At 38.1% G+C, this 12,871-nt stretch overlaps 1 non-coding gene and 1 pseudogene across 1 annotated transcript; both read right to left on the reverse strand.

Moving 5' to 3' along the window:
• Positions 1-1,971: 1,971 nt before the first annotated feature.
• LOC126018378 (abl interactor 1-like) lies at positions 1,972-6,461 on the reverse strand (annotated as a pseudogene).
• Positions 6,462-7,073: 612 nt separating this feature from the next.
• Positions 7,074-7,238, reverse strand: LOC126019493 (U1 spliceosomal RNA). Its single transcript, XR_007499179.1, has one exon. It is a non-coding gene; the product is annotated as a U1 spliceosomal RNA (small nuclear RNA).
• Positions 7,239-12,871: the final 5,633 nt, after the last annotated feature.

The raw sequence follows: 12,871 nt of genomic DNA on the forward strand, positions 1-12,871 counted from the left end.
TAATAAAGGAACTGTTAACAGCTCCTTAGGAATGCTTATCATTGTGTTTAAGATGGCCTAGAGACAAGTAACATTGTATTGCTCTAAAATTCTCATTATCTTTGTTAAAACACAATAAGTTCCTAAAAGAGTCAATATATTTCTCTGCCTATTGTTCTATTATACTTCCTCTTTTTCTTCACAGCAATTTATCTTTACATATTATCTGAAAAGCAAAGCTCAATTTAAGAAATTTTAGTATGATAATTCATTCATATTGTAAGCTTTGAAGAAATAATGATAATTATTTGAAAACCCTTTTTTAATTTTTGGATCTCACCCAGAATTGCTCAGGATCTCCTTTTTCTGCATTCGGGAATCACTCCTGCCAGTGTTTGGGGACTATAGGCAGTATCAGAGACAGAACGTGGATATACTGCATGCATGGTAAGTGCCTTAACCCCTGTACTAACTCTGGTCTCTCTATTAGTTTGACATAGCATGAATAGCCATATTGCACTGAACATGTAATGAAAGATACTATCTGAATCATGATTTGTTAAATATTATGGCCTAAACCTCCAGAATATTTATAATGTGCATAAAGTTAACAATACATAAATATATTAAGCAACATCAGTTAGGAACAACGTGTTAATTTTTTAAATAATAATTTATTTAATCACCATGGTTACAAAAATGTTCGTGGTTGGGTTTTAGTCATTGAATGAATACATCTTTCACCAGAACAATATCTTTATAAGTTGTTATTTAGCAATACAAAAACTGCCTCAAACATTTATGCCTACAGGCAAACATTCCATTTTACTAATTAAGTAGCATGCTATTTCTTAAATAAATATGGCATATTTTAAGATAATTTTATTGGGCGGGAGAGATAGCATGGAGGTAGGGCATTTGCTTTGCATGCAGAAGGATGGTGGTTCGAATTCCGGCATCCCATATGGTCCCTCGAGCCTGCCAGGAGCGATTTCTGAGCATAGAGCCAGGAATAACCCCTGGACACTGCCGGGTGTGACCCCCCCCAAAAAAGAAGATAATTTTGTTAACATAATATTTTACTATATGATTCAGTTAAAAGAACCTAAGAACCAAAATGTTTGTGGAGATGGGCCACACTTGGCTCAGGGCTTACTATTGGCTTCCCATTCAGGGAATACTCCTGGCAGGGCTCCAAGAAACATATAGCATGCCTGGGATTGAACTAGGTTCAGTCATGAGCATAAAATGCCCTATCCACTGTTCTACCTCTGTGGTCCAAAAAATACTTTTAAAGCAAAATTTTAATCAATATAGAGCATGCTTTTGGGGCTGGAGTGGTGGCGCAAGTGGTAAGGTGTCTGCCTTGCCTGCGCCAGCCTAGGATGAACTCTGTTCAATCCCCCAGTGTTCCATAAGGTCCCTCAAGCCAGGAGCGATTTCTGAGAGCATAGCTAGGAGTAACCCCTGAGCGTCACCGGGTGTGGCCCCAAACCCCCCCCCCAAATTTAGAACATGGTTTTTACAACATAGGTTCCAGGAAATAACCAATCACTCAATTGCAGACTACTATATATCAGCCACCATAGTTCTTATTTATTACATAAATAATATCTCATCATTGTCCTTGCCCTTTGTGTAATCATATGTACCATAATTTTTCAATATAATTTATGAAGTTTAAGAAGGATCCTCATCTGCATGTAAATCATTGTGCTGAACTACCTCAGCTTCCTCATCTTCATAATCCATTGGAGGTAATGGAGGTAAAGAATCATCAAATATGTGAATGTCATCTGGTAGAGGTGGTGGTAGTAGTAGTTGACCAGCAACTGGGTCAATAGTGGGTGGTTGAGGTCTCTGCACAATCATGGAAATATCAATATGGCTACTTCCATATTTTTTCAACTTCCTCTTCATTAACTACTCCCACTTGTCTTGATATCTGATTTAAAATAAGCAGGGCTATGTTAAGTTTCAGTTTAGCAGATTTTATATGCAATTATTAGGAATTAAGGGTTTATTAGGTTGCAACTTTTGCAGGAGTATTCTATCCCAGTATTCCCTTTTCTGATATGGGAGAATTTGGTGGTTTCTGAGTAGGAGAATTTGTCACCCACAGTGTGCCAGTTTTTACTGGTTATGTCTATGCTTAGCATTTAGTTACTTGACACCATGGCCCATATCAACCACACAATTTTGTCAATGGGTTTCTGACCATTTTTATAAGCTGCTCAATATTTTCAGGTGATATTATATTATGAATTTTTGTGCTATTTTACACATTTTCAAAATTATATAGTTGTTTCAGGTATTCAGTGTTCTAACACCAATCCCATCACCAATGTGACATTACCTCCTCTATTTTCCTCATTTACCCCCTAAGCCCCCAAGTCTGCCCACTTATCAGGCACAAAATAATTTATTTTATATTTCTTGCTTCAACAAAATGGCAAATTGAATTATGAAAATTGTTCAGTAAAAGAAAATTTGTGAAAATAGTTATAACTCACAATAGTGTTATTAAAGTTATTGTCTGAGAAGTTACTAAGATGTTTGTTGCTAGTTAAGCAGTCTGTGTTATTGTTTTCACTTATTCATTAGTTATTATTTCATTGTGTTCACACTTACTGAGTGGACTTCTATCATACTTTTACATCTAATTTGTTGTGCTCCTATTGGACTGTGAGTATTGTGGAACTGGGATATGTTGTGAGGCTGTGTATTTGGCCATGTGCTCCAGGAGCTGGAACAATTCTTTGACTTAGAATCTCTTGAGTTGTGCTATAAAGCTGTGAAGCTGGGCAATTTATATGACAAATTGTGGGGTATGGATGTAGCTTCTGGGTCTCCTGGCAGTATGGGTGTAAGGAGTAGAGGGAGGTTGACTTTCCCACTCCAAAAAGGCCCCAGAGTTTTCAGTCTTCTAACTAGTGTACCTGGGAATTTTATCCCTTATATACTTGTATTTACTGTCATATTACCAATGTCTCTTGGAGCCATTTTCTCTTTATGTCCAGTCTGAGAGATATGATTGGTAGAACACTCTATTTTCTTGATCTGAAATACTTGGATGCTCAGCTATTGGAGTATATTGTTGCTCAGTATATTTTTCTTACATTCAACACTAGCAGGAGATTGAGTTGTATAAGCTTTGGTTTCTTTTAAATCTTTCATTTTTTTTGTATCCTGTATATAGTTGTTTGTTTCTATAGTCACTTACCACGCCAGGTCAGGTTCTGATAACTCAGTCAGAGTTCTGTTGACAGCTGAGATCGCCTTCTCTAGTAACATCTGAAGCTCTGCCATTTTCCTACCTCTGCACTCTTTGCTCTTACCTTAAAGAGTCAGAGACAGCAAATTATGCCTGTACTGAATTCTTACATAAAGGTAAAAATATAAAAAATTAAGAAAAGCATATAGAAGAGGAAATAGAGGACTGTGAGCTATTTATCAATACCATAAATTTACTACATCTATTTGCAAGATCTATCAGTTTCTACATCAATATTATATTATATAATACCAAACCTTAATGCTTTAGTAATGTTAGTAATAAAAAGTGAGAGATGATGTACAAATAAACTTATATTTATTTATTTATTGGTTTTGGGGCTATGCCTGCAGATGGTCAGAGACAACTCCTATCTCTGCATTCAGTAATTACTCCTAGTAGTGCTTGGGAATCCATATAGGATGTTGAAGAGTGAACCCAGGCTGGCTGCATACAATACAAACTCCTTGTCTATTGTATTCTCTTCAGCCCTAATTCCCATTTACTTATAGGTCAATTAATAAATAGTACATAGTTCATGGACAACCTCTATGTTACCAAGAGATTTAAAATATTTCCAATACCTATAAAATATTTTTATCTCAGTGACAGCAAAGATCTAATTCCTATTGTCTTTTCCTATGATCAAGTATGTGAGAAAGACAAGGTGTACTCACTTTATAGTATAAAACATGATGTACTTGTGGGCATCTGAAAGAGTTCTGACATCAGCTGCATCCTCTCTTGACCATGCTTTCACTACAGATGGCCATAATGGGTGTCTTCTTCAACTCAAGATAACCATGGCTGTTATTAGTTAAGCGACTAGAGTTCCAAAGTTTCACTTTCTAACCAACTGGCCTTTGTAACTAAGTTTGACACAAGAAAAGAAATGGATCTTTGAGATAAATCAGATATGGGTGAACTTATCAAAGTCCAATAAACATAAAAGTGATGAATTTTGAAGTCACATAATTAACTCAGGATTACATGTGCAATAACTAAGTAATTACACCTTTAATAATGCATTGAACTTGTCAGGCATGCTTATTCATTCTGCTCAAAAATTTTAACAAGATAGCCTATAGCAAGTGATTATAATTAGATATAGGCTTTGAACACATAGACAGCTCCTAACTGATACCTTTTATTATAAAGGCAGATGCTAAATATCACTGTTGAATGGAAAAAGGCACAATATTCAATGTGTTAGGATCATAATACTAAAACAAGATTCTCAGGCAGTAGGAAAATTTTAGTTCTAGCCATCAATCATTCATATACAGTTGGTTCAAGTTTGCATGGGTTTGCTCTAAATTACAGCCTGACAGCAAATGCTACTGCCAGTCCTATCAGAAAAAGAAATTGGGGGCAGGAGTGGATAGGGTGGAGCTGGGTTGTCTTCCTGCTCCCCTGTTTTACATGGATGGTCAGAAGAGACAGGTCAGAAAGAATGGTGTTGGTAAAATATAAGTAGAAAAGAAAAGGAAGAAAAAGAATGATTTTTATCTTTTTATGATAAATTTGCTTTTTTTTAGTTAAATCTTGCACCTCGGGCTTTAGTTATTGCTGTGTATTTTCTCTACAGTTGTTGGAAATATGGTTATATAATTTAAATGGTAGGGGAGAGGCCTGGGTGCTTGGGAGATTTGTCACCTTCTACGCTAGCCTCAGATATCTTCTCTGCATATTTTTTGTTCTGGGCATAGGATTTCTCTTAAAAATAGACCCCAAGAGCTTTCTCAAAGAGGTTATTGTCTGCTGGCATAGCACAGAGCATATGAACAGTCTGCCCGTGAGCTGCGATTCCCCAGCTCTATAATAGACCATCTATGGGAGAGTAAGAGCCGTGCTCTGCCTGGTTTAGACCCAACTATGCCAGAGTCTTCTGCTGGGAAAACAAGGGTAGAGCTTAATATTTACTGTGTTTCAGAGTCCTGGTGTGAACCATGGTGGTACAAGAGCCTGGAATCTGGACTCCTGAGGTCTGGAGGTGCAGGACAAGACACAAATAGAGACATTTTATTAAAATGACTAAATACTGAACAGTTGTATATCAAACTAGCGAAGTCTTGTATATCAAACTAGCAAAGTCTTAAGCATAGATCTTCCATCCTCCTACTGGTAAATACACCTTCAAAACAAAAATGTGTAAAGCTATGATATTTATATGACTAAAAGATATACAATATAAGAGAAGGCTGAATTTTATTGTTATTAATATGATATGAGTCTGGGAATTCTGCTAGTGAATCAAAAATCTTGAGTGAATAATGAGAGGCATGTGTGTTTCATAAATAATTTTATATTATTCCATACTACTTATTCTTAAATTTTAAATAGTTACTGTCATAAAGATGGCTTATATAATTATATCATACACGTTAATTGTTCAAAGGTTCAAAGTGTGCATATATTTGTATGTATACAAAAATTAAAGATAAATCCATGCTGGAAGCATAAATAAGAGCACAAAAAGAAAGTGAAGGCAGAAAAAATTAAATGTTTTTCAAAAAGTTAAGATTCTAAAATGCTAAAGAGCACTTATTAAAAGCAAAAGGCAGAATCAAAAGCTTATTTCAAAAAGAAATGGGCAAATACATAAATATGTATCAATTACTTAGTAAAATACCAAAATAAAGCTGCATTTTAAATTTATTGAAAATTTAATTAAGATTTTGTAAAGGATAAAAAATCACTTCGGAATTCAATATCCCTCTAGTTGTCAGTGTAACAAAGTGGTATCACGCTTCATGCGTGTTCTGTCTAGACTTACACATATTCAAATGTCAGAGTAATACAAATTGCTTAACATTGCAAAATATTCCATAGCGGCTACGTGCGGCTGTTGTGAATACTGTGCTGATTTGTGAATAACTTGAGAACTCTAAATTGGAACGTGCAAAGAAGCAGGAAAATGGATGCTTGTCACCACCAGAAAATGATACTTTGTTATAGAAGAATCTATTGCTTTCCTGGGGACGAGTGCTTTGACAAGCTGATTCCTATAACTGTCCTCTCCTGGTGAATCCCCTCACTTTCCCAGCAGCATCCATCTCTGAAGACAGCGACAGCACAGTTAGTTCACAGGCCCCATTACACAGATGAAGGTTCCTTGTATTCCTAGATAAACTACTGGGCAGCTAATGCAAAAAGGAAATTCCTGCATCTTTATATCAATTCTCACGAGAGTGGCTGTGGAGGCCATTGTTCCCAAGTCAGAAGTACTGTAAGGTATTTAAGAAACCTTAAAATAAATATTCTATGCGCCTGATATACCTGACCCCTGCTTCTGTTTCTTCTTACTTCTCCCTTGATTTCTTTCCTTCTCTGCCCTTCTTCTTTCTATATTCTAGAAACAATGGTGATCTAGATGTCCCCCCTGTAATAACTTGCTTCCATGGTCCTGATTTTGAATGTACCACAGATACGTGAGAACATCCCATGTCTGTCTTTCTTCTGGCTTACATTTGACACTGGTGAAAAAAATTGACACAGGTGATGAGACTGGTGCTGGAGCATTAAGTATGCCTGAAATTCAGCTATGAATAAATTGTAAATTATGATATCTTAATAAGAATTAAAAAATAAATAAAATGATTATAAAATTAAAATAAATAAATATTCTATGTTAGCATATTTTTAGATTTAACATTACACCATGTAGAAAGTGCTTGGACATCAAGTTTGCCCTGTGCCTTCCATGAATATGGTATCTTTATTGCCATTGGTGCGGAAATTTTAGAATTGGATTCTGAACTTCATGTATCTCTTCTTCATGTATCCCTTCTACCCTGTTCCTTTTCTCTCTCTCTTTTTTTAGGGGAGAGCACGAATGCAGTCCCCCCACTAACACAAATTATGCAGTTTTGTTTCCCACATTAGGGGAAATCACAGGGGTCAGCACATCTGGAGTGCAGTGGATAAGACTTGCTCTGGGAAAATCACCTTTGTAATCATGGCATCTCCCCTGCCAGGTAATCATTGCTACCCAGTTCTTACTCCAGGATTTTATCTTGAGCATCACATTCTACTCAGTAGTCATGCCCCTTCAAGGTCCACTTCTATTTGAATTTCTCAGGACTTCCTTATTTGCAATGGTTCAGAGACATTTGAGATTTCAATTTTGAATTACCATGGATGTTTTTCAGATGTTTATTTCCTTAGGAGAAGAGTGGATCTGGGAAAAAAGAATTGAGGGGTTCTCCCATTATTGTTCAATCATGGACAGATCCTGCGATCACATCCTCTATTGGCAAGCGGTTCATTTGGCCTCTTTCCAAAAGATAGTTCTTCTGCCCAGCTTTCACTGTAACAGGAATCTGTAGTTTTCAAAAATTATTTTAAAAGTTGAAGATTTTCCTTAAGTGTCCTATTTATATTTTGTTAAATAATTTATACTGGTGTGGATTCATGAATGATTTGCTTGTAGTTTGGATTATAATTAAATACTACTTTGATCACCTTTATTGTCAAAATTGTTACAAATTTGGTTCCTGAGCTTAAGGTTCAGTTAGCTTCTGTATTTTTTAAGCATACTCTTATCAGGGTTAGTGTGTATGAGTGTATGTTTGTGTGTGTAAGTGTTTGCATGTTTAACATACAACCACATACTTTTCATATCACTCCTTATGCATATGGCACAATAGTATTCTGTAGGCTATATGATATGTCTATCACAGTACTAGAATCATGTTTCTTCAAAAACCCTTATAAGGAGATTTTAGCAGCACTATATATTTGGGTTACATTTGAGCAATGCCCACTTAGAATTCAATTTCTAGGAACTCACCCTCTGTCTCCCAGTTTTAAGAGAGGTGCTAGTCAGGCTTTCTACTTTAAAGGGTCTATTATAATAGTTTAAAGGAGTAAATGAAGTCAAAGTGTTTGGTGAAGCTCCTTGTACATAGTCACAAGTCACTAAATATGACCCATCATGGGCTCAGCCCACACCAATGACTTCTGCCAATAGGAGCAAAACAAAAAAGTAGAATCAGAACCAACATAGGTGCCACTAGCTATAACACAGAGACATCCAGAGGTTACTTATATTCAGAGAAAATTTCTATAGTTTCTCATCTGAGGTGAAACTTTGAAATCTTGTTGCTCTGTAAGTTCAATATCCACCTCTCCATGTGGGAGAGTTTGGTCTGTGTCTTTTATAGGTGGTGGTCCTCATCTTTAAACACTCCACAGTGCCCTATTCTATTGCTTTCATTCCCCTTGCTTATTCTCCTTATATATTATACTGTGGCTGACTTTAGAGAAGCAGTTCCTTCCCTCTGAAATCTTCTCACGTTAACCTCAACTAATCAGGTCCCACTTTCTGGCTACAAAAGCGCTCATTATTTAGGAAGGAAGAAAACTCGCTGCGGGAAGCCTAAGCAAAACACTGAATGTGACAGCTCCCTGAGACTGTCGCAGAGTGACCTCCAGCTGGAGGCTTGCGAAGGCCCCGAAAGGCATGTTTACATGACTCAGTATGTTCACATCTGACATCTCACTGCCCAGAACAAGCTTCCTTTGCAGAACATTATTATGCTCCTGTCAGAAGAAAAATATTTTAGAGAAGTTGGGTAAATAAGCCCCAAAGAGGAAACTGTAATATAAGGTATTCTATAGTTGCTGTCATATTACTGTGGAGATTACTCTGCAGGTAGTTGGAAAGAAGAGGGGAAGAACAATAAACATTTACTGACTTGGATATGAAGAGCTGAAAGGATGGGCACTGGGGGGGCCAGCTGAGCTATTCTCAAAACCCTCTGTCCCAGGTGACTTTGGGAATGTCATTTAACCTCTGTTTTACCAGAATCTGCTAAGGCACACCACCATATACATACATCAGATGTTTGATCTAAGTATAAAATGAGTTCATGTTAACAAACATTAAAACAGGAATTAGGGGCTGAGATATGGGCTAAGACATATGAAGAATATGTCTGGCATGTGTGAGGTCCTAAATTAGATCTTTGGAAGCCCAAGTTTTCCCAAATATCTTTGCGAGTGACTCCAATTTTTAAAAAATTGAAATAAAATAAAATAAAATAAAAGGCAAAGGCACTTATTAAGACTTATATAAAGTCGTTTGTAGCTTTTGAGAGATATCCTGCCCTGTTTCAGCAAACTTAATCAGTTAGCTGATTTTTCTCCTCTGAAATATTCCTACCCAGGATATTTGACCTACATCTTAGACCCATCTAGAAAAGGAAAGGTTAATAATATATAAAGTTGGTATAAATTTGGAATGATTTGGGCATATTTGAACACAAAAATGCCATTGTGAGCAGGCAGTGGGATAAAATTAGGGAGTTAAAAGCTAGAATATGCTGAGATTTTGGTGGACTGGAAACTGAAGGGAGATCTCAAATCGTGGGTTATAAAGAGCAAAAATAATTGAGTTACCTTTCCCTTTTCTCTGCTTACTATTAAAAAATCTGGGAGTCTAATTTAGAACCTTGAGTATCAATTTCCTCATTTTCAAACTGGGGATAGCAAGAGCTTCTGTCTGGAGAACATGCAGAGAGACACTTAGGTGTAGACAGCGTGGACTTTGAGATGTGAGGTGGTATGTGCCTATCCTTCTGTTCCAAGGTGCTGTGACTTGGTCTCACAGTTGTCTTTAGATGAAAGAGAAACATGGCTACTTTATATGTAAATGTTATATATACAAATACACCTGTATTACAAAAATGATCAGAGAAATGAAAGCTTTAATGTCTTTTTTTTTTTTTTTAATTTTGGGCCACATCGAGTGATGGCTCCTGGCTCTGCATTCAAGGATCATTCCTGGAAAGCTTTGGGGACCATAAGGAATGCCCAGTATTAAAACCAGATTAATCACAAGCATGGCAAGTGCCCTCCCTACCTGCTTACACTCTCTCTGGCCCCAAGATGTAAAGTCCTTATAATTGAAAAGTAGAGCAGTAGAATCTCTAGCTTCTCTTCCTTTCTCATCTTGGGCAAACCTCACTTTCTAAATCACAGGCCTGCTTATAGGAACCAATTTACAGTCCTGGTCTTGTCTCAGGTCTGCCTGCCATCACTCCCCAAGACCAGGCCTGTAGGTCTCAGAATTCTCAGAATCCAGCTGTCTCTACCTAGCCCTAGCAGATAGAAAGTGCCAGAGGAGGGCACACCAATTCCTCTGCTTTGAAGAACAGAGTAAAGCACAATCTAATCATTAAACAGGACACCTGAGGGGAGTTAATGCACAGAGAAGCAAAGCTAATTTGGACTCTCAAGTGACTAAGTCAGAATTGCCCACTTAAACTCTGACCCTGCAGAGAAGTAGTACATTGGATTCTAGAGACTTCCTTCCATTTCAAAGTGTGGTCCTCATTAGTGAATGAGAGAGGAGGGCTGGGGAGCCTGAGGGAACCTAACACACTTTCCAGAAAGGCTCCAGTAGTGCCATGAGGGTCAGGCAGTGTCCTTGATGAGAGTATAGATGATTCACTTCTTCTAGAAGCCTCTCCTCAGCCTGGTTCTTTCTCATGGATGCTAAATATAGCTCTTTCTTGCTAGGATAATTGAGAGGTTAAATCTATAATTCTAAATAGGGGTTTATTTTATGCTCTTCTTTGTTTTACCACATAAAAACCTGGGAAGGTGGTTATGTTTTATTAACTTTCTGGTGGCCACTAAGAGCTACTGGTCCCTCAAGGACAGAGGTCAGAAATGCATGGAGCATTCCCACCAGCACAAATGTATGGAGCCTAAGTGTAACAGAGCTGGTATTGAGAGTCCCTGGATTGGACAAACAGAAAATGAACTCTCCTTAGGTCACTTTTTCTTTGTAGAGGAACCCTTTGCCTCAAATCTCTGCCTTGATAAACAGTGAAAAGACAGTGCCTGGGTTCAGAAGTCGAAAAACCTGGTTTTGAAACTCAGCTTCATAACTTGGTCATTCTAGGACTTTGGGAAAGTACTTCTCTGACATTCAGTTTGGACGTCTGTAAAATGGAACAGGCCTTTTTTATCCTACTCTGTTCTGTGGAATTTAATGCTGAGGGAATGTGTTCACCAGCTACTTCTCAATCAATGTCTCTCATTCTAGGTAGAACTGGAAAGAATAAGATTGAAGGAACCTCTTTGAGGAAGCATTAGCCAATGGTATTGGCAGCTGACCTAGACTTTCTCCAGGCCATTCACTTTCACTCTATCTTCTTTCTCAGTTCCCATCTTGGTGGTTCTTTCTTTAAACCGTATTCTTCCATTGATGGTTGGCAGACAATGGGCTCTCTAGTCTTCCAGTATGCCTCTGAATCTGTTGATTAGTCACTGCAGTCCTCATGTTTCTTTGTGTAGATTAAATGAGGCAGTTGACACAGCGCCTCTGCTTGGTTCTGGCATGTATAGTCCTTGATGATCATTCTGATGAAAGTGTCTGCTCAGCCTGGAAGGGAGCAGGCAGGAGCTTAGGGTATTTCCATGGGAAGCTGGATGACCCAGAGTATCTGGTGGTTGTCACTGAAGAAACCACTGTGGGACTGGGGAGATAAAGTACAGTGGATAGCATGCCTGTCTTGCATGTGACTGACCTGGGTTCTTTATCTGGCTCCTGATATGATTCCCCAAGTCCACCAGAAGTGATCTTTGCATTTAGAGCCAGGAGCAATAAAGAAGCACAATATAAGACAAAAATAAAAATAAAAACAATAAAAAACCAACAAAAAAAATCACTTTGGGAATCAAAGAGAATGCATGCTTTGCCTGATGAATTTCAGGATTTTATCCTTGAACACCACATGATCCCCAGAACAGTGCTGGGAGTGACTCCTAAGCATAGAGCTGGAAGTAGCCCTTACACACTGCTAGACATACTTTCCCACATATCAACTCACCCTCAAATTACTTTGTTAGTGAAACCAAGGTAGGTTTAATTATCTGTTCCTGTGTGTGTGAACGCATCTGTGCGTGCATGGTGTGTGTGTGTGTGTGTATGTGGGTGTGTGTGTGTGTGTGTGTGTGTGTGAGAGAGAGAGAGAGAGAGAGAGAAAGAGAGAGAGAGAGAGAGAGAGAGAGAGAGAGAATGGTACTAGTATTGGGGATTATAGTTGAGAATCAGAAAAATGATTCAACCCTCATCTTCTACTCTGATATGTGGAAAGCTCCCAGAAGAACTCATCAGAGCTGGGATAGGGGTTTCAAAGTGAACCCATGAGACATTGCCGCATTCCCATTGACCAGGTGTGAAGGGCCGTTATATACTCCTTTAGATTCTCACCTGGGTGCTAAGTTAAGAGAGATTTTAGTCAAGTCCACAGATAAAGCATTTCTTTCTGGATATTTTCCCAGACCTGCTGGGATCTTGGCTATCAAAGTACTGGCTACCACTACTTGCTGTCTCTGCTTATGAATGGGCTGTTGGAATAAATGACTTGTTTGCTGAATCTCTCTGCAGCCTCTGTCTTGTTTCACTTTCTTCTGGGAAGAAAAAGGCAATGTGAAGCAGTTTAATGACAAGGTGAGTAAGAGCTCACTGCTGTCTTCCAGCTCTGCCCATGCCACTGCATGGGTCACCTTAGTTGTGACACAGGTGGAAAGAAAGGATGTTTCTGACTCTCTGACAGGCCCTAGAAGTGGCTTACATACTAAGGTTATTTCATGGGTGCAAAA

The sequence above is a fragment of the Suncus etruscus genome, chromosome 9 (genome assembly GCF_024139225.1).
Source record: "Suncus etruscus isolate mSunEtr1 chromosome 9, mSunEtr1.pri.cur, whole genome shotgun sequence".
Classification (NCBI taxonomy): domain Eukaryota; kingdom Metazoa; phylum Chordata; class Mammalia; order Eulipotyphla; family Soricidae; genus Suncus; species Suncus etruscus.